The following is a 27,426-nucleotide window of genomic DNA, read 5'->3' on the forward strand; positions in this document are numbered from 1 at the left end:
GTCAGAAGACTCGGCTATACGTATGCCCAGGTCGGGTGGTGGAGGACACGTTTCTGAACAAGAGAAAGATTTTTGAAGACAAGGATGTGAGTCCAGGGAGATGCTTGGAAAACCATAAGAGAGAGCTCGGGGCTTCCACAGCTGACAGTGTCACATGTCAGCGGTTAGGAGGGCATTACTCTGGGTCAGGCATTGGGACTTGCCAGCCAATCAATTGCACTGTGAGCACAGCTGCATCCGAGGCCCACTGGTGTTTTTCTGCCAGCAGATGGCAGTGTGGTACTTTGCAGAGCACAGACACCAGCAGCTGCTGAGGAAATACACTGAATTATACGGTCCATACCAGGTAAGACTTACGGAGGACCTTCATGAGCTCTCTCCTGTTGATCTGGAGGCTGCCACGTGGCTGCCACTCAGTGTCCTCTCAGAGGTCATTGTACTCAGCTCACGATTGTAGACAGGAATGTAAGCAGAGTTCATTTAAAAAAGTTGGCTGAAAGCCAGTTCTGATGGGACCCTCTGTTGGGTATGATGGGAACAGAAAGATACATCCCACCGGGCCCCTCACAGAGCGTGTGCATTAATGGAGACAGGACATGTCCAAACGCGACTGCAGCACAGGGGAGTTTATAATGTCAGTGGAACAGGCAGGAGGCTTGTACAGCCCCTTTCTAGGGCCTCCCCGGGGCTCTGTCCTATTGGCGCATCCTGTGCTTACCTCAGACTTCTCAGGCTGTGCGAGGAAAGACAGGCTCAGAGTCAGGATGAACCTTCTGTAGCCAGAGCTGTTCAAAGATGGACTTTTTCCTTGAGGGGATAAAGGGATATCAGATTTACCGGTTTGACAACCTCTTGGTGATGATGTGTGTAAAGGAAATCAAATTCACAGGGACAGAGCCAAATAGTTGTTTTATTCATCTTTTTACTGCCCAGTTTTGGCCCTTTTGGAAGAGCTAGACATGCCTTCTTCCTGGGTGGGTGTGAATGTTCTGGCATAGGCTAGCTGGGGGCTCAGTGGCATCCATTCCTGGATCTGGGCTTGGCAGGGGCAACAGGGTGCTCACCTCTCCCATAAGCTTTTGAGATTGTGCCTATAATATTGGTCAGAAATACCAAATCTTTACTGTATTCCTTCTGTGTGCACATTGGGTGACTGAGGAATGCACACAAGACCCCTTGCCTGCTCTTGGAGAACTCAAAATAGAGCTGGGAGAACAGAAAACCTTCTGAGAGTGGGTGGGCCATCTTAGAGCTCTGGTTCAAAGAAGAAGCACCCAACTTTATTAAAGATGTAGGTTAAGCTTTATCTACTTCAGGTGTTCCTTTTAGCAGGAAAATGTGTCTGGGAAGGGATAATACACTGTTATAGTTTACTTTGATCATGGTGGCAAGGCATACCAGAGTCAGTTTCCACAAATGTGTGTGTGGCTTCTACCACCAACCAGGCATAGTTCTGGGCACTGTGGATTCAAAGATGAAAGAGGCCCCCATTCCTTAGAAGTATAAGGTTCTGTAAGGAAAGAAAACACTGCTTCCATAAATAAATAAGCTCCCTATGTACAGTAGCCAACATGCATCCACTAGCTTCTCTCATTTCGTAAGTTTGGATTCATTCTATTATTATCTTGGCAGCAAAAAGACCCATCCCCGGTGATGGAAATAGCAGGTCAAACGTGAGAAATGTATTCTCCTACATTGTTGAGACAGACTTGAGAGGGCTGGGATTTAAGTTTTAGGCTCATAGAGGCCATCTGCACATCAAAGTTAAACTCAATACATGGAACATCCTCTGAAAATGGCAGCATGTAGTGGACGCTCATTGTTGAAATCCTTCAACCAGCCTTCAAACAACTTACACCCTAGGGAGTGTGTACGTGGGGGCATTGGTCTGAAAGGCAAACTGTGATACAAAAGCTTTGGAAAATTTAGAGAAGAAAGATATCATAGCCTCTGGAGGAGCAGTAATCAGAAAAAGCTCAAAGGAGAGGTATTGTTAGAAATATGGACCCTAATGGTTGGTGGATTTTCAACCAAGGGTGAGGAAAGGTGGACTCTACAAAATTGTGCTTGGGTTCATGAACGCAGCAGATTGAACAGTTAGCGAGACCCCCTCTCCAGGGGAGAGACAATTCAATTTCATTAGGAAGACAGAATTAAGGATAAAGTTTCAGATTTGTAGTTAGAATGTTTTTGGTACTTAGGGAGTCCTCATAAATAAACAATTTTCCCAACGTGAGTCTTGTAATTCACACAGAGGAGTAAGTGCACAAGTTGGTATCATTCTCATTTAAAAAGCTTCCTCACTTACCAGACAGTCTCCTATTCTACGCCAAGGGTAGATGGAGGAATCAGTGTCATTAAAACACCCCAAAGGGAAAGCAAATAGAGTCACTGGTTTAAATACAAAACTAATGTGATAAACCTCTGACTGAAAGCCACATGCTCAGAGTTCCTGCAAGAACTCTGAGGTGGCATGTGACTGGTCCTTGGTCAGTAATGGTTATTGGGGTCAAGAGTGCAGTTTGGAGCCGAGCTGCACAGTGACACTGTGATTCCTAGTGGCAGGAATCAGTCCCTGGTATCTTCTCTCAGCCCCTGGTAACTTCTAGATTTCCTTCCCACATGTCACTCACTCTGCCTGGAATGTTCATCTCTGTCTGGCCCTGTCACCTCCCACTCGTGGTGGCCTCTGCGCTACCTCCTGTTGAAGCTGAGTGAGTTGATGACCACCAGGAGGCGCACCATCTTCTAAAATGTCTGGCCGCGTTGTGATACTTTGTCCGGTATTGTTTTCCTTAGTATCTCTGAAGGCCAGTACAGGAGGTTGGGTTGCCACGGATCTACTTGGAGATGATTTCAAATCTAGGACGAGATGTGTCAGTTTAGCACCGAGAGTGGGGCACAGCAAAAAGTCAATAATGAAAGCATATTGTTATTATCTGCTTTTATGGTCATATCCGGTTAATATTTCCTCTCACCCAGCAGTTCTGCAGCTGTCTTCCTTCTTTTCTATCAATAATTTTCATACTGGTTTTGAAACGCAAATCCGATTATGTCAAGCCTTTGCTTAAAACCCTCCAACAACTTCTGTGGCTCTTAGAATAGACTCTGGAACGTGGAGCTAAGGGCCTGCATGACTTGACCTAGTCCTTCCTCTCTAGACTTAACTGTCACCGCCCTTGCCCTAACTGTCTTTGCTCCAGCCCTACAACCCATCTTTCAGCCTCTGGTAAATTCCAGATTCCTTCACACAGGCCTTTGCACACGCCACTCACTCTGCCTGGAATGCTCATCTCCGCTGCCTGGACCTGTCCCTTCCCACTCATGATTCAGATCTCAGCTAAGGCTGCATTTTCTCAGGGAAGCACTCCCTGACCACCCTGACCAGCTCAGAGCTCCCCTCATAAACCCTCTCACCATCACATGTGTTGCTTCTCTGCAGTGCTCATTCCATCTGTAAGCCAACATTCATTTTGTCATCATTTGACTGACGGTCTGTCTTCCCCACTAGGCTGTGAACTCCATGGTGTAAGGAGCCATATTTGTTTTCCTCACAATTTCATCTCCAGTATCTAGCACAATACCTCACACGTGGTAACAAATAATTTTCTATTCATTCAACAAATATTTATTGAGTACTCATGAACTGATCCTAGTGACTGTTGTACAAAGTGAGAAAGGAATAAAAAGCCCAAAAGATAATGGCTGTAGAATCACTGGAGAAAGGAAAGTTGCAGAGGCAACATGATTTAAAGAGGCAAATGAATAAAATATAGACGTTAGTAAAACAGTTTCTCAGTCTCCGACAAAGAAAGGCTCTTGGCATGTCACACTTCAAAACACATCTACTACCAGGTCCTTGTGGTTTCCCAGGATTATAAACTCACTGATGGAGCCTGCACTTTCTATGAGACATCAAAACAGTAGTGGGGAGTTGTTCAGAGCTCTGGGAAATTCAACTGAGGTGTTTTATTGCATTTAGCAGGTATGTACTTAGACGTAGCCTTTTATGTGGTAGCTCTAACATGTTAGGAACAGCAGGAAGAGTGTCACCTGCTCAGAAATGATTCAGTCACAAGGCAGAATGCACTTTGATAGCTGTAGGAAAGAGTTATAGCCTACATATATTTATGGCATCTAAGATGTATCTAGAGAACACCCTCGTTCAGTATGAAAATCAAATTCTGGAGATGAAGAAATGTTTTTGTAAGGACTGTTTTTTTTGCACTAACACACTCACTTAAGAACATCAATTTGAGTCTTTGTATTCAGAATTTACTGAGCTGTAGAATGAGTAAACTATAACATCATCCACCTTAGGCATTGCATTGTAAATATTTCATGGCTTTAAATATGTGCCATGATGAGGTGTGTTTTAGTAGTCAACTGAATACGGGTTGAGAGCAACAAAATGGAAATATTTACTTTCACTTCAGCATGTTTTCATCTGGAGGCTTTAAAAACATGTCACAAAGAAAATTCTCTGAGGCTAAGGTTCTCCTGGTGACACCAGAAATGAGCAATGAGAAAGAGATCCTGAGTCTTGGTCTACAGTGTCTCCATTTTTCTAGAAGAAAATTCCCTAAAAATGCTCATTGTTTCGGTATTAGATATTATTACTCTAAAAGCCAGTTTTTAAATCAATTAGTGAGTAAAGATTGAAAAAGAGTTTTAGTGTTGAAGTGACCTTGAGATCAAATGAACAAATAACATTCAATAAATAGTATTATGCACTTACTATGTATTGAGCTGTTTAATATCCAATTTGAGATGACAGTTAGCGGCTCCTGACACTCTAGAGATCAAATAAGATTGGTTTGAATTCCTAAATCCATGTTTTCTGACCTTAGTCCATATTTTTCTAACCTTAAAGGAACGTACCATATAAGAGAGGGAATAAGGCAAGTTCAGGAATAATTATAATATAGGAGAGAAGTGAAGTATACAGAGGAGAAAGAAGAATGGTGAGGATTAGATTGGAAAGGCAAGAGAAGGCTAGATTATTGGGGATTTTGGAAGTTAAAGATTTTGCCCTTTAATTGGTAGTCCGTGGAGAGATTATCTAGAGTTTCCCGCAACATAAAAACTTGTTCTTATCCCCTGACACTAATGACATTGTGTACAATGCTTTGTTGGTGGACTTGTTTTCAATTCTTTTGAGTGTATGCCTGGGAGTGGAGCAAACTCCAGTCTGAATCCTGACCTGATGGACCACTCCATTCCATTTTTACAGTTTGGTCCCAGATCCAAATCCCTCCTGAAGAACTCAAAAGCACCATATCTCTGCTTTGCTTGACTGTTCCCTTTAAATAGGTCTTGAATTCTCTTTGTTGAAAGGCACTGAGGGATGGGATAAAGAACAGATGATTAGAAGCCAGAAGACGTGCAACCTGGGACCAGATCTGGCAATTGGTTAGCTAATTCTGTGTCCTTCAGCTTAATTGAACCTCAGTGTTTTCATCCGTCCCCTTTATTCCTCTCAAGGTTGTCATTAGCATCAAGACAACTGGTGTTTTGGAAAATATTGTGCAGATATTAACAATTGCTCCATATAGGTATGTACTAGGTCCTTAAGATTTTGGGCCAGAAAGGACTTTTAGGGATTAACTGCTGCACAGATCTAACTGATGTCCAGAGGAGTGGGCTATTTATGGGCTGAATTAGGGATAAACTCCAGACCTTCTGACTCTGAGGTCTGGGCCCTTTCAACCTCACTACAGTCAGGCCTTCTTCTGAGACTCAATCAAATCCTTTGTCCTTTTCTCTCTTACTGGGAAAATAACAACAGCAAAAACTGTACCTCTGAGTCATTCACTGTGTCAGTTGAGTTCAGATTTATTTCCAAAGTCTGGCTGCTTTGTGACCTTTCCTGAATTTCATTCTCCAGGCATGGGAGGGAAGTCAGTCCTTCCCCAGCCCCTCTGCTTAGTCTCATTGGGAAATCTTATTTGTATTCCTGTCAGTCCCACATTTAATGCACCAAAGCCTGAGTTTAAAGCAATAACCAGCCTGAAGTTTATGAAATAAAAGATTGATATCAGCTTCATGAAACTCAGGCAAAAGCAATATCTTTCCTACATCTTGCTATGCCTTTAACTAGAGGAACCTTCATACTCAGTGGCCACTGAAAAATGAAATAACAATAATAATAATGACAATAATTTTAAAAAGGTAATATCTTCCAAGAACCAGTTTTGAGTAATGTTGTCTTTAATTTCTTTATTGATTTAATGACAAGGGAAGATTAGACTTACTACTGTCTTCAGTTCCATGCGCATTTTCACTTTTAAAAGAAAGAGCACCGCGTGTAGCTTAAAGGTTAACATTTTGTTTGTCATCTGGCTTATTTATGCATTGGTGGCTTGGGTAGCTGAAAGGTATGACCATGGCCACCCTGTTTCTTCTCAAGGAAAGAGAAAATCAGGAGGTGGAATAAAGATTTGCTTTTCTTATGAAATAAAACATTTTGTAAAGTAAGTCAGTTTTATACCTGTTCTTATAGAAGGTCATTCTATTTCACAAGGTGGACTATTTATTTGCAACAGAAGGCAGAAGTGCCTATAGTAAGTATAGGATTTGACATCTGTGACCCAACATAATTTGGCTTCAGTCAAACTTCCCAGTCTTATCTCTCATTCCTTAACATTCAAAACCTGGTGAATAGATCAAAATGGACATTTGCCATTTCCCATGTGATTTTATTTTTTTTAAGTTTTAAAAATATTTTTATTAAAATATAGCTAACATACAATATTATATTAGTTTCAGGGGTACACCATAGTTATTCAACATTTATATACCTAAAGAAGTGATCACCATGACAAGTCCATTAACCATCTGGCACCATGTCACGCTATCACAATATTATTGACTATATTCCCCATACTGTACATTACATCCCCATGACTTACTTGTTTTATACCTGAAGATTTGAACCTCTTATTCCCCTTTAAAAATTTTTCAATTACAGTTGACATTCAATATTATTTTATATTAATTTCAGGTGTATAGGTTACAAATGTCTTCTATATCTGCTAGATAGGCTACATTCCTCAGTCTTGCCAGGTGGCCTTATGTAGTAGATGTCCTGTGAGGCCCAGTGGCAGAGTCTCCTTGGTCACCTGCTCCAGGTGCTCCAGGAGTGTCCCTTGTGTGGGTTGTGTATGCCCTCCTGTTATAGTTGAGCCTTGATTGCTATTGGCATAACAGTGGGTGGGATTGACCCTCAGGCTGACTGGCTGTGGGGTTTGACCACATCCACAGCTTATGGGCTGCTGTGCAGGGGGCTTACCTCACTGAGTGGGATTCACCCCAGTGGTGCTCTGGTGCCTGTTAAGACTGCCCTTTGGGTGTGCTGTTTGTGGGGCTAATTGGGTAGTGCTCTACTGTGGTCTGAAGCCAACCTCCAACTTATGTCTGTTCTGGGGCCTCTTGTGGGGGCCTCTGAAGCAGGTCCAGGTCACCCATTTCCTGTGACCAGCCAGTGACTACCTGGGAAGAGCTACAAAGTGATCCACAGTTGTTCGCTGCCTGTACTAACCCGGGAGGCACATGGGAGAGGCCATGCTATGAACCGAGGATGTCTGCTATCAGTACCAGGCCTGGGGTAGCTCCACAAAATGCCAGGACACTCTGAGGCCTGCTGCCACCTGCCTACCTCCTTAAGGTTCAGCCATTGATAAAGCCTCATGAGGTATGTAAGTTGGATGAGACAGAGTCTCAGGGAGTCACTAGAGTGAGAAGAGTTGTGGTCACCAGGTTAATGTAAATTCTGGTTTGGTGCCAGTGCTGAGCCTGGAGCTACTCAGCAAAAGTCTCAGAGCACACTGAGGCCAATCGCTGCCCACCTGGGGTCTGTTGGACTCTGACAGTTTTCCAAGAAAGAGTGCAATGCGGGTGTGGCTGGCTGCTCTTGGAGAAAGTGCCTCCGGTGATGGGGGAGTTGGATGGGGTGGGGTCCCAGTGAATAAGCAGGGCTGTGGAGCGCACCAGACCAATCACATTCAGAATCAGCAGGAGCTGCGGAGCTCACCAGACCAATTGGATTCAGATTTGTCCGTAAGCGTAGGGGGAGGGCTCAACGCAGGAAAGATGGTGCCGGCCTGCCCAAGTGCCCTGGAGGAGGACCTCACACAACTGAAATGCCGACTGTCTGCCAGTTCCCCACCCCCAAAGCCACACACCTCAGTCTGCCTCCTTGTATGTCTCCGATGCTTCCAGAGTCACCGTCCTTCCACTGGAGCCCAAGGTGAGTGCCTGTGAGTGAGTCTGTGTGCAGGCCGTTTAAGAGGACGTCTGGGTTTCTCGCAGCCTCCATCCCGCTCGGATGGTTGTTATCCCCACTGTTTTTCACAGCCAGATCTTGTAGGGGCTCCTCTCCTAGCACCAATACTCTGGGCTGGGGAGCCTGGTGTGTGCGGCTGGGGTCCCTCTCTCCTCCAGGGATAAACTTTGTGGCCGAGATATCCCTTCTCATTCTCAAACGCCACATGGAAGACTGGGGCCCGTTTCATGTCTCTGCTCTGCCTACAAGTCTCGACTTGGCTTCTTTATAGTCTTAGTTATAAAACTTCTGTTCAGCCAGACTTCAGATAGTTCTCCAGGTTGATTGTTCTATAATTTAGTTGTAATTTTAATGTGCTCATGGAAGGAAGCAGGCACAGTGTTTATTCTGCTATCTTGGATTTCCCCATGTGATTATTTTCAATTTTACTTTTACCCAGTTAGATAATATCTGCCCTTAACTGGAGTGTTTATTCCATTTACCTTTAACTGGATTTGAGTCTACCATCTTGCTATTTGTTTTCTATTTGGTCCATGTGGTCTTTGCTCCTTTTTCCCTCTTTCCTGCATTCTTTAAGAGTAACTTTAAAAAAATTTTTTTGGTATGTTATTTTATCTCCTCTATTGGCTCTTTAAATTCCTTTCTGCTAATTCCACCATCCGTTTCATTTCTGTATCTGTTTCTATTCACTGATTTCTTTCTTGGTTATGTGACTAGAATGTTCGATTATATGCTGGATGCCATAATATGATTATCTGTATTTCATTGTCTTCCTTGATAGAAGTATTAAGTTTTGTTCTGGCAAGGAGTTAATTTACTTGTGGATCTGGGTGATCCTTTCAAGGCTTGTTTTTATGCATGTAGAGAAAAAGGGAGAAAAGTGATTTCAGTCTAGAAAAATATCTAGAGGCCAAATCATCTAGAACTTTGTAGTCTGGATTTTATTATAAGTAAACATGGAACCATTAGAAAATTTTCAGGTAAAGAATAATACTATCTGATTTATCCTTTTAGAAAGATTGCTTCATTTTCTTGATTCAGTTAAAAATATTGCTTATTTAAGACCCATTAAGAGGCAAGACAGGTGAAAGGCACTGAAACAAGACCATGATAGATAAATATATCATCCATCCCTACCCTTGAAGAGCTTACAGCATGACTGGGGCTATTATGTGTAAATGTCATGATGGAGGTAAGCACAGGGAAGCATTGGGAGACAGACCTAGTGCCTCAGAGATGGGTGTCCTAGAGGAAGCTGACTTTTAGATGACTGTAAAAGAAAATGACCGGACTTAGCCAGATGAAAAGAGAAGTCATCAGAGGCAGGCTAAACACCTTGATTAAAGGTATGGAGACGTGAAAGAGTATGATATGTGTGGAGAAACACAGAGTTCAGTTTTGCTGGGTGTGAAGTGCGAAGCGTTATTTACCCTCTTCCTCCTGCCTTGAATGTGCTTTCCACCTCCCTGAGTTCCTGAGTTCCACCCGTGCATATACTTCCACCTGTTCTTCAAGGTTTAATTCAAACAGCACCTCCATGAAGCATTTCCGGGTGCCCATGGAGAAGTGATTAATATTTTCACTGATAGTGTTTCTATTATACTCAGATCTAATCATCCACATGCAACTTACCTGGGTGTCAACTACAGAGTCCAACAGGAGTGGCCCACAGTAAGTGTTCAATAAATACTTGTTGATAAATGAATGTAGCCAATCTCCCAGGATGCTGATCTCTAAGTTTATTACAATCCCAGCATCTTTATTCAGACTCATATCTCTTTTCACTACATTTGGCTCAGCCTTTTAAATAGTTTCCCCAAATCATAAGGCAGCCATCACTTTGTTTCCACCACACCATGTTTTCTGACCCGTTTCAGTTTAAACAATGGGGTATTTATTTACTTTTTCTTCATCTTGTTGTATCAAGTATCTGGTACTTTGAATCTTAAACCTGGAGGAGCTCTTAAAAATCATTGAGTTCACTGGGTTTCAAACTTGGCTGCACATTAAAGTCACATGGGGGAACTTTGAAAAAACATCTGTGCCTGGGATTCACTCTCCAGAGATTCTGATTTAATTGGCCTCAGTAGAAGTCTGGACATCCTATTAAAAAACAACAGCAACAACCAAACTCTCCCCAGGTGATTCTAATATGCAACCAGGAATTAGAACCACTGATTTAAGGCAAGTTCCTTATGTTACATATGACAAAACATTTTCTATTACAAGGGAAGGAACTCATATTCTGAGAGGTTAAGTGACTTATCTGAGGGTCACACTAAGGAACTAATTTACAGCAAATCTACATCTAGAAGCAAAGTCTCCTTCCTACCCTGCTCTTTTTTTTTTTAAAAAAAAACAACTTTTATTTATTTTAAGTGTGTTTTTCCAGGACCCATCAGCTCTAAGTCAAGTAGTTGTTTCAATCTAGTTGTGGAGGGTGCAGCTCACAGTGGCCCATGTGGGAATCGAACCAGCAATCTTATTGTTAAGAGTACCGCGCTGTAACCAACTGAGCTAACTGGCTGCCCCCCTGCTCTTTTGACTGGCCCAGCTGCTTTCTTGTCACATAACCAACTTAGGAGCAGTCAGTGCTCTTTGAAGTGTGCCAGTCCCCCTACCACTTAGGAGAACAAATCCACATTCTCAGGAGGCTGATGGGCTTAGGTTTGAGGGAGAGCGTTGGTTTTCATGACCATGTCCAGCTCCACAACAGAGAAGGTCGCACTTGTCCCCATTTGATCATCATTTGGCCATAATCCCATTGGAAAACTTCTACATGTGCAAACTTGAACTGGATTGTCTCACTCTCAGGGTTGTTGTGAGGACTGAATGAGACAACACTCATAAGCATTTAACATTGTGCTTGTGACACAGCGTGTGCTTAATAATCAGAAACAATCAGCAATATTATTATTTTCATTATTACTAATCAGTGCATTATTACTAATTAGCAAGCCTAATTAACAGTGATGCTACTCTACAATGGATGTGGCTAATGGCACATATTTTAGGGTCTTTGAGTGATTGTACCATGCACTTTATATACATAGTTTCATTTAGCCTTTATGTTACCTCTGCTATAGGTATAATTATCTCTAGTTTACACATGAATAAACTGGGGCTCAGAGCATGCAAGTATATTTCTTAGTCTTACTTGTAAATGATGGAGATAGGTTTGGGTCCAAGTCTGGCTGGTCCCAAAGTTTAGGTGCTTTTGTCCACAACTGACAGTCTTGTTTTGTCACAGCATTTTGCAGAAAGGGTAATGGGAAGTTAAGGCTTTCATGTGGCATTCCTGACCTTTTAGGTCAACTTCACAAGAGGCGATAATCATGACCTTCCTCGAAATGGGCATTTCTGATGTTCCTGCTCCTATTGTCGACAGCCTCATAACATAAATGTGCCTTGTTAATCAGGCTGGTCCCGTGGTCTCCCCTACACATGCTCGTTCCTGTCTCTTTGCCTGTGCTCATGCTACTCTCACCATCAGTGACACTTGCTTTCCTCCTCTGCCTTCCTCTCCAAATATATCTTTCTTAAGGTCCACCTCGAGATCTCCTGGGAAATCTTCTCTGGCTACTCCAGATTGCATACACCACTCTTTTCTCTGAATTTCTATTGCAAGCTTAGACCATACAGGTGAGTACTTACCTTAGTCTCTTTTGGTTGAAAGTAGCCAACACCACTCAAATTAGCTTATGCATGAGAAAAGAGTGTACCAGAAGGACACAAAGGTAGCTCCTGAAACCCAGGGGCAGATCGCACAGCTGGGCCTTATGAGGGATTGAATCAAGATCTGGAAGCCTTCCGGAAGTTTTGGCATATTTGGTATATTTGACACTCTCTCAGGCCTCGGTTCTACAACCTGTTCTGCTTCATTCTCTCCTCAGGGAGTGACTTCTCCGGTGTTCCATGTCCATGCCCTAGCCGTCAACCCTCTTATCCCTTACATGTCATTTTATATAATCTCATAATCAAAATTGAAACTTATGCTCACTAAAAATGAAAATGCAAGCAATGGGCTGGGAGAAAATATTTATAATACATCTGACAAAATCTAGAGGTTTTTTTTTTTTCAAACTTACACAATAATAAGATGACAAATGATAAAAATTGGCCAAATATTTGAGCAGACACTTCACAAAAAAAGACATGTAAATGATCAATAATCACATGAAAAGACGCGCAACATTATCAGTCACCAGGAAAATGCAAATAAAAAACACATGGAGATACCTCTCCAAATACACTAAAATAACTGACATCAAGAATGATAATACCATGTATTGGTGAGGCTGTGAAACAACTGGAACTCTCATGCGTTGCTGATGGGAATGTAAAATAATAGAATCACTTTAGGGACCATTTGGCAGTTTGTTAAAAATTGAAATATGCGCTTACCATATGATCCAGCAGTTCTAATTCGAGATACCTCAGAGAAATGAAAATGTATGTCTACAAGAAAGACTTTTGTTCATAGAAACTTTATTCATAATAGCCCCAAACTGAAACCAAGCCAAAGGCCCACTGACAGATAAATGAATAAACAGATTTGTATATTTATAGAATAGAATTCTACTCAGAAACAAAAAGGAAAGACCTACTGATATGCTCAGCAATGTGGATGAATCTCAGAAACCATATGGTGAGCAAAAGAAGCCAGAAACAAGTGTATATACCATATTGTTTCATTCACTTACAGTTCCTGAATAGGTAAAACTAATCTATAGTGACAAAAAGTGGTGGTTGCCTGGAGCTGGGGAGGCGTGGGGGGCACTGAGTGTAAAGGGCATGAAAAGCATTTTGAAGGGTGATAAAAATGTTCTCTATTGTGATTGTGGTGATGGTTACATGGGTGTATAATATATGCCAAAACATTGAACTGTACACTTAAAATGAGTGTATTTCATTGTAGATAAATTATATCTCAGTAGAGTTGGTTTAAAAAAAAAAAAAAAGAAGAGTCAGCCCCTAGGACAACACTTCTCTTTCGCCCTCAGATTGATTCCCATTTCTCATGTGGTATGGGTCCTCTCAAAGCAGTGCGCTGCCTGTGTTGATAAGCCCAGATTCTGAGCTGGCAGTTTCCTGATAGGGACATCCAACTGTCACAAGCAGTGCCTGAGGGCTGTCCCTGAGATGGTCCTTGCCATGGGCCCTGGAGCTATGAAAGCTGGAAGGATGGCAGCTCCTGCCTTCCAGTCTAAGGGATGAAGATAGTTGTCTGATTGACAGGCTCATTTCCTTGTCAGCATAACCAAGGTGTTCGCCCAATCGCTGCCACCAAAGGAGACTTGCTCTTTGGCCCCTGGTGGTGAGCACATCTGTGAGTCTGTTAGGGCTGAGCCGGGAAAGCTGGCAAATTATGCATAGGACACTAAGAGGCCTCATATATTATTGTTGCCACAGAGTTCTAGCGCTTGTCAACGTCTAGTAATCCTCTATAACTCAGATGTGCTGCTAAAATAGCAAACGGTGGTTTACCAGAGCCAACAGAGGTCTAGCAATTATAAAACTAATTACTAAGACCGAACAACACAGGAAACACTGAATGAGTATTCTGCCCGAGTTTTTTTTCACCAACTTGTTATCAAGAAGCAAGTAGTTTTGCTGGCCTCCCCTACCGTGCTTTTTAGAGAAGAGACATATTGGGAAAGGAATTTTTTCCTGAAGATTTTCCACCTAAATTTTATCAGGGTGACCAGGAAAAAAAATAGATCCAACAAGGAAGGATACATTCCTGAATTCAAGGGTTTGCTAAAGAATGCCATAGAAGTCTGCTGCACCCTTAACTTTCTCATCAAAGAACAACATTCAGATCAGAATAATTGTGGAACCAGGAACGAGAGTGTGGGTTTGTTTGGAGAGGAGCCCATCTGCTTCAACTGTATTTAAGACTCATGGAATTTAGGGGCTCGAAGGGACCTGGAGTCACCTAGCTCTGAGGTTCCCAACACTCAAGGAATGATACGGCAGTGCCCGTGGGGACTGCGAGTCCAAGGTAAATATGGCTCAGCTTCCCAGATAATTCTGGGAGCTGAGAGGGCTTCCTACATACACATCATTCTATATTAAACAAACACAGATACACTTATTAAGTCAAATGAGCAATGTGTCTGAATTTTTAAAGTGGCATTGTCAAAAAGTTTTACTGATTGCAGTAGCAGCTTTTGGCTGTGCTCCAAGCTCATAGGCCTTCTCGCTCCTCTGCCACATGGCGAACCCCCATGTGACATCAGGGAAGCAAAGAGTAAACTGCCTCCTTGCCATTCTGTGACAATGAAAAGGGGGACCCAGGGAACGAAAGGGACTTGTCTAGGCCATAACTGTGTCTACCGGTAGAGCCAGAACTGGGTTCCCCTTTCTTCCCCTCTAGGGCCCTTCCTCTGACTTGCAACAGGGCAGAACCTGGAGAAAGGAATCACTCACCCCACTTTTTCTGCCTGGGCTTTGGGGTAAAAACATCCACTGGCTGCTTCTTTTGGGGAGAAATCAGCCTCTGGGTTAATGGTGCCTGGTCCTCCCTGAGGAGCAAGTCCCATTCTTTGCTACCTGTGTGTCCACCTTCCTGTAACACTCTCCCTGCAAAATAGAGCTGCGTACCCTTCTGCCTTCATGGGTGGCACTTAAGAGCTTATTCCATCATTCCGCCATTCATTCCCTTATTTACATTCTGTGTGTGCTGATGGAAATACAGAAGTAAGCCAGCCATTCCCTCTCCCTTCAGGGAACTTACAGTCGAATCTAGCAGGAAGGTGCTGAGAACTGGTATGCATTCACTTGATACGCTGTGTACATCCTCCTTCTGGTTCTCCAGCAGGGGTTTCAGTGTCAAAGAAAACTATCCGTCCTGCCCACACCCAGCCTCTGGAGTTGCTCTGCGCTATCTCCCTGGCGAGAGAAAGTAACTGTCCCTTTCTGGTCCTGTCCCCACTCCTATAGACTATATCCACAACAAACAATGGAAGTGAAGTTCTCAAAATGAATCACTTGGTAAATATTTGCCTGCTGCTGATGAAGCCTCCAGCAAACTTTGGGAAAACAGGTCTGAGTGCTAAAACCCAGATTTGGCGGCCTTTGTGTGTCCTGAGGACGTTTCCCCCTTGTTTCTTGGTGGTGTATCCTCCCCTTTGTCTCCCACCTGTGTCCATTGGAGGACAGGATGGAGATGAAGTCCAGCCCTCCGGACCAGCAGTACCAGAGCGTGGCCTGGGGGGTGTCCCAGCCAAGTGGCTTCCTCCCCGGGAGCCAGACCCCTTTCTCTGGTCTTCCTGATAACTCGTGTTGCCCTACATCCTGTGGAAGGAGCAAGCACCACCAGCAACCCTGCTTTCCCCCAGGACCCTTTAAGGAGAAGACCCTGGATGTCAGAGGCCAACCTGCCATGTAAAGTCTAAGAGTATGGCAGAGTCAATGTTTGCAAATATAAGTTTTGAAAAGTAGGTTTGTTTCAAAGCCATTACTCTGTCTTGCCATTCACTACATCTCTTCATGTAAGACTAACAGACACCAGCTGGCTTTATGAGCAGCTGTGTGATTTCTCACATAGATTCTTCTTGTCCAGTTGGGAGTTTATGAAAACATTTGATTTGTGTTCATTATCGGGTACTTTCATACAATTTGGCTTGGGCAAGGGCCACAATTCTGTGAAAACTTTTCTTATACTGAGAAAGACACTTATTCAACTAATATTGACTCGATGTCCTCCAAGGGCCATCACTGCACAGTGGATGGAAGGTTGATCGAGACACACCTTCTGTTCTTAAGACACTTAGAGTCTGATAGGCAGGCAGCAAGTAGACACATCATCCTAATACTCTGAGATGCACGAGCCCCACTACCACCACGCTGTCTTATGTGCACGGTATTAGTAAATGTTGATGGCTGTCCTTAGTCATCTGATCTACCTGGAGAGACTGGAGGAAGAGCTAATGAAGCGATGCTTTAGCAGAAACTTGAAGGAAGACGATTTACTGAGTGGATGGGCCTTTGAGGAAAAGAGAAGAGGGCATTCTCCACAGAGGGAGCAGGGTATGCAAAGATTGGGCAGCATCTTTATTCCGCAGTATAGGGTCTTTACAGGGCTTCATAGTGGGGGTGGGGGTGGAGTGACTTATCCAAGGTCCTGCCCCTGTTGAGCAGCAAGGGTTGGAGTTAAGGCTAGTTCTCCTTGCACAGCATCTTTCTCCTCAGGTGTCAATACCAGGCTTTCCCTGACACACTGAGCTTCCTGAATGGGATGCCACCTGACCAATTGCCCTCCAAATCGGTGCTCACAGCAAATCATCTCTGTTATTCTTGATTTCAAGCTGCATATCTTTGGACAAGCCATCTCTATACTCTGGCAAATTGCAAGAGTTGCAATCATAGTAATAACCTCACAAGAATAATAAAACATAATTGAAAAAAAAATGCACCAATTTAGGCTAGGCTTCAGCTACTGTAATGTGCATTTAAGTGTATGCACATTTATGATTTATGATAAAGATGATGCCCTTTATGATTCTCTGGAAGTTGTGATAGGCTGCTCTTTGCAATCTGGTTTTGGCTGGCAATTTATCTCCCCTCCCCCGATCCTCAATTTTGAAAGGGAGGGAAACCACCCCACTTGCTGTAATCTGAGCCTGTGCATTCTAAGGCAAGACAAACTCATGATGAACTACTAATTGATAATTTCCTTCAATCCACTTTTCACTGGCAGGACCAGTGAAAAGGTTTGTGTAAATAACCTGCATGCAGCAATCAGGTCAGCAACTACGTTCCTTTCCACTTTCCGGAGGCTGGCTGGGCACTACCTCCCTGCCCCATGTCAGTAGGTCTCATCCTGGCTGCTCTGGTCATTTTCAGACTCTTGAGAGCAGCCAGTGTCTGCCACTGGTCCCTACAGAAAGAAGCAACCTGGTTGGAAGTGGGGGTCAAAAGACTTTTTGTTTTTTTGAAGCAATCATATTTGAAGTATATCAAGGGCCTTGGGTTTACTTTGATTGTGTATTTAGGAGATGGCCTACTTCAGTGCCACTAGTAGGGGCCACTCCACTGGCGGGGAAGATTGCTTTGCTCTTCCACAGCATTCTAAATTCCACACCCCCAGGTGGAATGGCTCTCCCCATCGCCACAGTGGCCTTGGCACTCTTCACCTGTCTGGGCACTTCCTGCAGCCTGACTGGTGCTGGGATGACTTAGGCTCATGTATCTTTTCTCTATTCCATGCTGAACTCTTCGAAGAGAGAATGTCGTAGTTATCGCTGCCTCCCATGTGTGTGTTAGAGGTTCAGTAAAACCTGGGCAGCTTGTCAAAGGCAAAGACCAGTCAATTATATCTCAATAAAGCTGGGTGGAAAAAGGCAAAAACCAGACAAGTAAGAAGATTGATTGTATTCAGGCTATTGCAATAAAAAGAAAAAAATAAATGCCCCAGGTCAGAAAATCAGAAGGTCTCTGCAGTGTTGTCTTGCCTTAAACTTTTATGGGAGCAGAAGGAGAGTAAATAAATTGCAGATCAGATGATTTACAGTTGGGGTTGTTTTGCAAGCGGGATAAGTCACAGTCTGTTATCAGACCAGAAAATGGTTTTCTCTGTGGTTAACTTGTTTCAGGGGGACAAACAATTCTAATCTCAATGAATTGATCATGAGACAAAGAACAGGAAGTTGGAGGGTCAGCAGGTTCAGAGAGAAGGGGAAAAGTCTGTGTTTGGCCATGTCACAGGTAAATAAAGGAGCCACCCCCATGTCTTATGAGAGTCACAAGAAAGAGGACTTTGTGTGTTATCTAGGACTTTGTGTGTTATCTAGGTCACATGGGAAGGACAATTCTTTGTGGGAAACTAATGAAACATAAGATGTTGGGGGAATTTTTTCACTGTCACTGTTTTCTGGTAGCACAGGGCTCAGGTAAAGTTTAATATTGTCAAACTGAACGAAAGCAAATGTAGCACAGTCTTCTCTACTGTGAGTATCTTGCCCCATCTCTGTCCCTCTCTTATTGAGCACCCCTCTCTCTCTTTCTCTGTATGTATATTATCTTTCTCTCTCTTTATAGAAACTCAATGGCTCTTTTCTAGCCCTGAAAAATGTCTGATTGCTCTAAGTTGCTGTGGAGATCAACCTGGGAAACTAGACTTTTGGTCTGAGTATCAGTGGCGGTGTATTAGTTAGGACCACTTCTGTTGCAAGTAACAGAAAAAACAAAACAAAACAAAACAAAACAACCTTCTTACCTCAATCAGCTCAAGACAGAAAGGACCATATTGGCTCAAAGTCCAGGGCTATTGTTGACTTCCGGTGCAGCTTGAAATATTTTCACCAGGACCATTTAGCTCTTAAGAAAAATTATTGAAAATATGACTGTATACCCTTTTAATGTCTAACTGGCCCACCCAAGTATTATTTCACTCTCTAGGTAAATGCATCTTCGTATGATGTGTTAGTTTTTTACTGCTGTGTTGACAGAATTAATTTCCTTGTGGTTGTAGGACCGAGGGCCCCAGTTTCTTGCTGGTAGTTGGTTGGAGGTTGTTCTCAGTTCCTAGAGGCCACCTGCAGTTTCCTAACACATGGGCATTCTCGACATGGCTGTTTACTTCATCAAGCCAGCCAGACTGACGTCCAGTCACCCTTGTCATATTTTATTGGTTAAAAAGTATCAGGTCCCGCCTACGCTTAAGGGGTGGGGATGGGCCTTGTTAAGGTCTTTATTGAGGCCCCCTTTAACAGGGCATTATTTCTACATCCACAAGCTGGCCTCTTTATTCCTTGCCATCCTTAGAGTCAAATTTTTGCAGTTTTTGATGGTCCATTAGAATGGGTAGAGAACCAGTCACCTGCAGAAGACAGAGAGCTCCTGCTCAAGACATTGTGTGGTTCACATTGCTTCATCTTCCAGTTAAACCTAATCAACAATAAGCTACTGCTACTCTGATGCTTACAGCCCCGGGGGAATGAATACCTATAGGTACCCTGGCCTGGTGGAATTAACGGAGTGGGCTAAGGAGGCTGAGGAAAGAGGGTTCGGCAAAGCGAGCAGGCAAAATGGATCCAATTTGGGGAAAACGGGTGGATTCCCTCAACCCAGAGACTTGAAGTTCAAATTAATTTGCATGATTGTTTGCCTGTGAATGAAAAATGCTTGGAAGTAGACAAGCAGCTACTTCATTTGAGCTACTGATTAAAACGTCATGTCTATTTGAATGTGTTGTTTTTTGGTCTGGCTTATGTAGAAGATGAACTCAGCATCTACAACACATTATCTACGCGTTTCTAGGTTGAGGCTCCCGAAAGCCCTGAGAAGGGCAGGGTGGTAGAATGGGAAGAGGGAGAGGGATCCCAGGCTTTTGGAGAGGGATCTGGGATTGTGTCCCAGCCTGCCCTTGTTATCTCCGTGTCATTCATGGAGCAAATTGTTTCCCCCTTTTGAGCTTTAGATCCTTCACTTGGAAAATGGACTTAATAATACCCAAACTGAAGATCAAAATGCCTGCTTGTGAAAGAGCTTGTAAAGTATAAATGCTTTATGTATGAGTAATAATGGATTGTCAAAACACGGCAGATTTTTCGTTGAAGTTTTGGGTAAAGTCAAGGGATATGATTATCTGATGATGCCAATATCAAAAAACCACAACACTTTTCCTTGGATCTTAGAGCGTAAGGTCATAGGAACATTGATCTGTCCCAATATAGTAATGTTTATATTTCACATGTTTTGAATCTGAAAAGATTTCTGCAACGCTCTGCAAGGTGGTATATATATACATATACATATACATATATATATATATATATATATATATATATATATATATATATGTATGTGTGTGTGAATATATATATATATATATGACTTCAGAGAAATTGCCATGAACATGTAATGGGAAAACAGGTGGATTTGAGGGATTAAACTTTACTGTTGACGGACAAAAATTAAAAATTAAAAATGTAGTGTATGCAGACACTACAGAAAGCTATGTCTAAGAGCAATTTTTATCATGAAATATTGGCAGAACTTACCCTGTGATTTCCAGAGAATTTTTCCTTTGATTACAGAATCAAGAGCAGGACTAGACTGAGCACGGCATTGATTTTTCTCCCATGGACCAGGAGTTTTCTTGATAGTTGAAGAAGGGGTTCTGTAATACTCCCTTCTGCTACTTTTGTTCTAGTTTCTGATGAATTTGGCCACAGGAAAGTAGTGACCCTTGCTGTCTATGGGTATAACCGATTTCAGTATGAGTTAAAGAATTCAGCCTAGAGAAAAAATAAGACAAGAAGAGAAAAATCCTATTAGGATCATTTTCTTCGTTCTGTATGGCTGAGACAGGGCCCTTCCTGCCACCACATCCTTGGTGACTTTGTCCAGTTGAGTTTTAAATAACTCAGGTCACTGGCCTCTTCTTATTTCCCTTGGGAATTCATTCTACCATGCAACGGAAGGTCTTCTTGACATATTTACTGTGTACAGTTTCTTCATATATTTCCCTTTATTCTGTTTCATTCCATAAAGAAATCACTAAGAATTTTAAAAGAGAGAAAAGGAAGTCATTCGGAGACTGGGTAGAGAGTAGTCGTTGGCTGGGAGGAGGAGGGAGAGGAAGCGGGCTGTGCAAGGACACACTCAAAGAAAGGACTTGTTGAGGGTGGGAGCAGGAGCAGGAGTGCCCCTCAAAGAGGATCTGAGGAGGCAGCAATGGCCCAGGAACAACAGGAAATTTCCTGCTTAATTTTGAGAACTTCCGTCTTCATTTTCCTCTAAACTGAAGTGTTTCTCAACACATTGATTTCAATAATCTTTATGGATGTGATTGATTTTGAGGTTGCTGATTTCAAATTGATATTTCAGAACTCCATAACCATCCATGTCAACTTGCATAACCCAAGTTTTTAGCACCAGTCCTGGGAGGACGGAGGAGTGGGGTGAGGAAGAAAGCTTTATTGTCTACCTTGTAATTTCGCCGCTGCTTTTCCCATGGACCCAGTCCAGCCTGCTTTTCCTGGTTCATACTCCCATGTCGCTCCACCGTTGAACTCTGATTTACACAGATTTCTGAAGGAAACATAAGAGGGCCAACACGTAGCACACAGAGGGCTCTACTGTCTCCCCAGCAGAAACACAGCCAGATTCACTCACACTTCTGCAGTCAAGAGCAGAGATTCCAGAGGGATGTAGAGAGGATAAAGGCTTCCACGACTTTCTTAATCTGTAAAAAGACATACACAGATTGGAGAGATATTCAAAGAACTATTTCTTTATGTCAGCCAAATGCTAACCTGATTTCAACACTCAAGCCTTGCTCTTCTTTTAATGGTTATGGTACTGCAAATCCACTGTTCAACACACACCAATGACTTGCCATTGTTCTTGGAATAAAATTCAAAATTGTCCACATGAGCCACAAGACGCTGCTTGATCTGGTTCTTGTTTGGCTTTCTGGCCCCATGTCTGGCCAGTGTTGTCTGCAATCTAGTGACACCATCTACTGTCCGCTGCCTCACTCTGTGCTAATGGGCCTTCAGAAGCCACCAACCTCTTAGTCCCCTCCCCTTTCTCTTATTAATCCCCACTCACCTCTCATAACATTGCTTAATCACCCCACGTTCAGGAAAAACTTCTCTGGCAACCTCTACTCCCAAACAGGTCAGGTTCCTGTAGCTCTCACAGGACGTTGTTTCCAGAGCAGGTATAATTAGACACATAATCGCACAGGCGCACTTGTAAGTATGTTCATGCCACTGGACTGTAAACTCCCTGAGGACAGAGACCTTGCCTGCTTTACTCCCCACAGTATCCCAGGGCCTGCTGGTGCCTGGTGCATATTGGAAACGTCCTCTTTTCTGTAGGAAAAGTGAGTGTGGGCTACAGCCCATGCTCAGAGACAGGCCTGTTTACGGCACAGTGTAAGACCCGTCTGGGAACGGCCAGAGAGTAACTGCTCGGGTTCAAGACCTGTGGAGTGGGTGGTCAAAGTGATCAGAATAATGTAAACTGAGCAAAGGAAATCTTCCTTTTGGAAACTAGTTTAAATCATTAAAGCAATGCTCTGAGGGACTCACAAGTGACTTCTGGTGGATTCCCAGCTTTGTTAGACACGTGCTCAGAAACACACACCCCTCATACATTTTTACAGAGTAATTGCCAATCTCCTTAGTATTTTGTTTCCTATTCTGTTGTGTTTTCCCTGACATTTCCCCCCCTGATTTAATTTGTTAACTCACTGAGAAGGGAACACATCTTTGTTTCTTCACAGCAGCCAGTGCACTGTTAAATAATGCTTACAATAATACTTAAGGATAACAGACACAGCATATGTCTTGAAAAAATTAAGAAGCCCTTAAAAAACCTTTTTTTATTTTTTTCTTAGATTGTGGGTAGCTCACTGGGATATTTAAATCCAAGTTAAATGCATATTAGAAGAGTGAAGAGATACACGGGCATTACCAATATAAGCACAAGTCATCAGTTATCCAGAAGCTGCGTCATTCGAAGAGTAAAGGGAAGTGGTGACTAGAAAGCTAGTGGTTGCAGGAGTCACTGAGGCACATGAATAAACCGGTCATTTTGGGGGAAAGGAGGCTGCCCCTGAGGGCTGGTTAGGTAGCGTGATCATGAAGATTTGGGGAAATGAGAGTAAACAGTGTTCGCCGAGAGGAATAGGCCTGAAACATGTATAAGCAGAATCATGACGACCACTGTCATCATCTGTGTTAAGGTTGAGTCGGTGAGGAGCTTCCCACATAAGCTTGGCTAGTGCTGGCAACACACACAGGTGGCACAGAAGCAGGAGCTCAGTTCCCCATTGTTTTCCTAAGTCCTGAGTAGGAATACAGGGAGGTCAGCAGTGGATGGTACCATAATGGCCTAAAGTGAACTATCAAGGTTAAGACCCACCGGCCCAAGAGAAGGTGATCTGGAATGAAGGGGAGAGAGTCAGAATCTCACCTCCTAAGTAAAGTCCTCTTCACTGCCACTCCTGGGGGTCTTTCTCAGCTGCACTCCGCTCTCACTGCTGTTTCACCCACCTGGCATTGAGACGTGATGTTTCTGGTAGCCTGTATCCTTAGTGTGGAGCTTCCTTGTCTCTCCAGTTAGATCCAGGAGACCACTGTCCTGGTCACCTCAGTGCATGGTACAGACATGGCGGCTGTACAAGTCTTACATTTGGAAACAGTCTTGCTCTGCATCCAATTCACATGTGTAGAAATCATTGGGTCACCTTACTAATCTCTCCTGAAATCATTTGGTCCCAGTGCTGACCTCCCAACTGCACAGCTCTAGGTTTTCAGGCCTGGCTGCTTGTTGCAACATGCTTTGGTGGAACAGCAAACAAACCATCACAGGCCGCTCTTGGAATCTACTACAGTAGTGGAATTTTCTTCACTTTTTCTTCTCTCAATGCTACAGTTGTTTGAACAAACACTGGTTATTGATGATGCAGGTGGCCCAGCTTCATTTCCTGTTGTGTATGTTAATTAGCTTTGCTTCTGGGTCAAGTTGTTGGCCTCCTGCTGAGTGTTCCTGGACACAGGACTATGGCGGTGGTCAGGGAGAACTCTTGTGTTCCCTGACTGGACTCCACAAAGATTATTGCTTCTAAGACATTTGAGCTCTTTGGAATTGTTGCGCTCTTGCTGCTCTTTGAATCACATCCATAATCATGACTATTCCATTATTCTCTGACTTGAAAACTTAGGCACCAATCTAGAGCCAAGACGAAGTGGGAAGAGAATCAGATTCTTTCCCCATTTTTTTTTTAAGCTAAAAATTTAGCAGGAAATTAACCAAGAGAAAATTGTGATGTCTTCAATTTCTTTTTTCTTTCTTTTTTTTTTATTGGGGATGGGGAACAGGACTTTATTGGGGAACAGTGTGTACTTCCAGGACTTTTTTCCAAGTCAAGTTGTTGTCCTTTTAGTCTTAGTTGTGGAGGGCGCAGCTCAGCTCCAGGTCCAGTTACCATTGCTGGTTGTAGGGGGTGCAGCCCACCATCCCTTGTGGGAGTCGAACCAGCAACCTTGTGGTTGAGATGATGCACTCCAACCAACTGAGCCATCTGGGAGCTCAGCGGCACCTCAGCTCAAGGTGCCCTGTTCAATCTTAGTTGCAGGGGGCGGAGCCCACCATCCCTTGCGGGACTCAAGGAGTTGAACCGGCAACCTTGTGGTTGAGAGCCCACTGGCACATGTGGGAATCGAACCAGCAGCCTTCGGAGTTAGGAGCATGGAGCTCCAACCACCTGAGCCTCCAGGCCGGCCCTGTGATGTCTTCAATTTCAGCTCTTAGGTAGGATAACGGAGTGGAAAGTGGACCAGAAGAGATTTTAATCTGTGCTTTGCTACTACCTAACCAAATGACCTTCAACACAGTCATCTCAACTGCGTTTTCATCTATAAAATGAAAGGACTACAAGAAATGAACTAATTCTCAGGCCTCTCTGGTTCTAACATTCCAGGGAGACATGGTACATCAATCACAAAGGCTTTTAGAGGAATGGAGCTCTTCTAGTCCAGTGGTGGATTGGGGCACAACTAATATAATGATCACTAGAGACTGCAAAGTCACAGGTAATGCCCTTTAGTTATCCTATAAAAAGGAATCTCACCCATGGAGTTTTTGTGTGCGATGTTTTAACACAAGACAAGTAAAAAGAAAAAACAGGCAAGACCAAAAAGGGACTTACTCTGTATAGTAAGCACAAATTAATTTTCAAAATGTCTCTAAAAGGTACACATTAGTATCTATCTCCACTAGACCTGAGAAAACTGAGACCTAGAAAGGCTGAGACAACTGCCTAAGATTACAAGATACACAACAAGTAAGTTGTGTATCTTGGATTCAAATCCAACTTTTTCTGATTCTGAAATTTCTACCCTGGAACTCTATTTAAAACAAAACAAAATACTATAAGCATAAATGCCATCCCTCCGACTTGGATTTATTACGAATATTAATGCAAGTGATTCTACAAGGAATTCTGGGTGGTAGGCAAGAGAAGCTGCTTCATGTTTGTAGTGGGGAAGATTCTTGGAGGAGGTGGTCTTTTAAGAGGCTTTTCCAAGTCTCCATGGTATGTCCATCTCCTTACTGCTAAAGAACGTATCTGTTTGGTGGGGCCATATCATCGTCATCGTCATCGTCATCGTTGTCACCTGTGAAGTGGGTGTATGCGTGCACTTCCCCGTCCCCCATGCTCTGAAGATTTCCCTTCTTTGCTGCACAGGCAAAGGCAGATAGACTGGCTGGGGCTGGGGTGGGGGTGTTGGACCACATGGAGATTGATGCATGACTTAGGTTTCAGGAACATCATGTTTGTCTTAATTAGCCCAGAACATTTCATTTCAAGTAACAGGAAACCACTTAAGCTAGTGTAAAACAAAAATGGGAATGGATCATAAAGATGGGGAAAGAGGGACTCATAGAAGCAAAGGAACATAGCTGAGCCTCTGGAAGGAGCTGGAACAAGGAACGTGCAAAGTGACAGGAATCCAGGGAACCTCCTCTGTGCCTCTCACATGTCTGCTTTGTTCTGTTCATCGGCTTCATTTGTCCATGTCTGCAGACTGGCTCTCTGCAGAGTGTCACAAGGTAGAAAGGATCTGAATCGGGTCCACTGCAGTAACTTCTATTCTCTATCTCCATTGAAAGCATTCTCATTGGTCCAGCTTGGGTCAGATGCTGTGTTAATTATATTATTGGTCCCAATTCTTTACTACCCTTCCAAGGAATTATACATCTAAAATCATTGCATGGTTTCTTGGTGGACAGATGGCATTGAGGGAACTGGTATAGGATGCTGGGAGAATGGAATCTCATGTTGTGTACTGGTAAACCTTTTGTAAAACTATTGCTTGTGGTAATCTGGAAAACAGAGTGTTCCTAACTTGAGTATTGGGTTAACCAGTTTTAAAACAGAATTTGAAAATGTGAGCTGGTTGTTAACCAGCTTTATTTGATAAAGCAGTACAAGAAAGAGATGAGCTCAGGAAAGAAGGTTTGCATATTCAGAGAGCTATAGACAACCCAGAGATGCTGGGACTTTCAGGGTTGGAAAATGAAACTGCTTCTAATGATTTCAAAGGTGCGGCCATTAAAGCACAGCCTTAGGACTGAGACCAAATCTCGAGCAGTGCCACTGGGATCAAATATCAGAGCAAATAAATGTCACAGCCTTTGTTAACATTTCTGAAAGACGATGCTGTTCTTGAGTTGATCCCTTTATCCAGACAAAAGTGTTGTTAGAAATATTAGGAATGTGGTCCCACCTAAGCTTCAGGGAGCAGATGTGACTGATGGCCCACCTGGAGTACCCTGACCACGGTAGTGCCCTCATTCCCCAGCTGCTGCAGGTGTTGGATGATAATGGCTTACACTTGCACTCATCTCCACGCGGTTGTCCTTAGCTGACTGGAGCTGTCTTGACTTCCCTTCAGCCTATGGCCTACGTCCCATCATCCACTGTCCTTTCCACAAATAATTCCCAATCATTCTGCATCTAAAATAAGAAGACAGAGTTTAAAACGGAAACCTAGATCAGTTCTAGAAGTTCAATCATCAGTGATTGTGGAAAAGCAACTCGGCTTGATATGTTTATTGAATATATGAGGTCTGACGATTAAGCTTTTGTGAACTTGTTGCAATGATGTTGCTAACCTTTTTTGTTATCAGAGGGATTATTTGTTATGAATTTGTAACAACTGGACAAACAATTAACCAAGTTTACTGTTTGGAAGTGCTGAAAAGGCTGTGTTTAAAAGGTAGATGACCTGAACTTTTCACCAACAATTCGTGCCTCTTGTATCACGACAATGTACCAGCTCACACGGCACTGTGAGGGAGTTTTTAGCCAGTAAACAAATAACTGTATTGAAACACCCTCCTACTAACCTGATCTGACCTCCAATAACTTCTTTCTTTACCTAAAGATAAAGGAAATATTGAAAGGAAGACATTTTAATGACATTCAGGACATCAAGGGTAATACGATGACAGCTCTGATGGCCATTCCAGAAAAAGAGTTCCAAAATTGCTTTGAAGGGTGGACTAGGTGCTGGCATCGGTGCGTAGCTTCCCAAGGGGAGTACTTCGAAGGTGACCATAGTGATATTCAGCAATGAGGTATGTAGCATTTTTCCTAGGATGAGTTCATGAAC

Source organism: Rhinolophus sinicus, chromosome 15 (genome assembly GCF_057876585.1).
Source record: "Rhinolophus sinicus isolate RSI-liver-muscle chromosome 15, RSI-T2T, whole genome shotgun sequence".
NCBI classification, from domain to species: Eukaryota; Metazoa; Chordata; class Mammalia; order Chiroptera; family Rhinolophidae; genus Rhinolophus; species Rhinolophus sinicus.